Raw genomic sequence first — 1,939 nt, forward strand, 5'->3', positions numbered from 1 at the left:
TTCACACATGAATTAAAGTAAATGAAACTCTGGCTAGAACATATATTATGATAATAACTGTACCTCTGTGCGATTGGGATTCTTACTACCCCAAGGACCTGTTGTGCGCCTGTTGCCATAGAAATCGATGTAAGAATATTCGAATGAAGCAATTATTCCCTTATAGAGGATGGTGATACTTTCTATCCTTGAGGGATTTTCTGAGTCAACAACAGAACCACCATTGCCGCCCCATGGGCCACTCTTTCCGAGAGTGGGTATCTGCATGCATGTATACAAATAAATGGAGGGGAAAAGGGTCTATGAATAAACATACAAATCTCTACTATTAAAGGGGGATCGAACGTCGTGATGGTTCGACCACCTCGTTCGATTCCCCCGCCTCCCCACCTCCCTTTGTACGTCAACCCTCGCGCGAGGGCCACGCCCGCAGCAACCCTTTACTCCCGTTGAAAAAAAAGGACAATGGGGGAGATGGAAACAACCGCCCCTGCGGCACCCACGACACATACCACGCCCAATCTCCCCCAACCCCCTCGCCCCCACTTCCACATCTCAGCCGAGAAAAATCGCCGCCCCAAGCCCCCAACACTCCTGCCGTGATTAGGGTCTCCGGTGTAGGAGGAGCCGCGGCCCGTGGCGACTCTTCTCCCCTGCACCCCGAGCTCCGATGGCCTCACTCTGGGAGCCGAAGTAGTCAAGGCGTGGTGGTCTCAAGCACAGAGACGCCGATCCTGATAGCGCCCTGGCCACGACGCCGACGGCACGCCTTCATGGCGGTCATGCACATGAGAGATAGGAGAGGGTGGCACTAACTATGGTTGCGGCACCGATGAGTTCGCAGGACGAGCCCTGCGCGGCATCGGCAAGACCGGTATAGGTTGCCGCACCGGCGAGCTCTGTGGTACATGCGACCATGCCGGCGCAGTTCCTCAAGATTGGATGTCTGCACTCGTAAGGCTCTCTTCGTAAATCCCATCTTCTTCTTAACTCTATTCTACCACAATCTGCACATGTACGTCATTGACTGGTGCACCGTACTGTATCTCGGTTGCAGGCTGGTGATAACAGCCATCTTGGACGCCTTCTTCGAGGACCTCGGCTTGCTTAAGGCGATGATTGATCGTCCGACTTACTCTGGTTGTGGCATAGCATGCACACTAGGTGTTTGTTCATTTGTTTGTGCTGCCTTTGATAGGTTCCCTGCCTGTCGATTTTTTTCTCTGCCAAGAAGTGCATATTGTTGATTGTTCCTTCCTAAGTCTCTCGTACTGGCATTTGTTTCTCTGTCAAGTTGTTAGCTTTGAGATGCACTGTGCAGATACATATACTTCTCTTTTTTTATTGAAAGGATACATATACTCCTACTTGTCTTTGTAACTGTAGCCCCGTCTATCAGGTGATTTTTTGACTTGTTGAGTTAACACCTGCTGTTTTTTCTGAATGTTATCTGAATCTAGGAACCTACGTGATTGCATAATTGTGGCTAAATATATATTGTTCAATTCATGTGTTGTGCTCCTACCTCTCTGCTCTTCTCTTGTGTGCTTACACCTTTTATACTACTCAACTGTCTTCTAGATTCCTGTGCGTATCCATGAATGATTTCTTATTTTCAGTTTAATTCCAACAGAATACGAGGAGCATGCCCATGGACAATTTCATGTATGTGTATTGCCATCTATGTTTAGTTTGTATCTTGCGTACTAAGGCAACCTGTTCTAACAAAATTCACATCTCGGAGTATTGTACTGCTAAGGATCTGGCTTATTTTTTCTTTTCTCCATGATGCTACAGATGGTCAAAGCATGATTGCATGAGTATAACCTACATCAGCCATGAGGGTCTTCAGGTCTGCTCTAAAATTATAACTTGTAGTTATTCTAAATTGATAATGCTGGCATGTATGTGGAATCAAAAATCATAGCTTGAATTGCTT

At 46.9% G+C, this 1,939-nt stretch overlaps 1 long non-coding RNA gene across 1 annotated transcript; it reads left to right on the top strand.

The window, feature by feature from the left end:
* The first annotated feature begins 473 nt into the window (after nucleotides 1–473).
* LOC123147221 (uncharacterized) lies at nucleotides 474–1,939 on the top strand. The gene is made up of 3 exons (XR_006473134.1): nucleotides 474–954; nucleotides 1,058–1,665; nucleotides 1,798–1,939. It is a non-coding gene; the product is annotated as an uncharacterized lncRNA (long non-coding RNA).

This window comes from Triticum aestivum, chromosome 7A (genome assembly GCF_018294505.1).
Source record: "Triticum aestivum cultivar Chinese Spring chromosome 7A, IWGSC CS RefSeq v2.1, whole genome shotgun sequence".
Lineage (NCBI taxonomy): Eukaryota > Viridiplantae > Streptophyta > Magnoliopsida > Poales > Poaceae > Triticum > Triticum aestivum.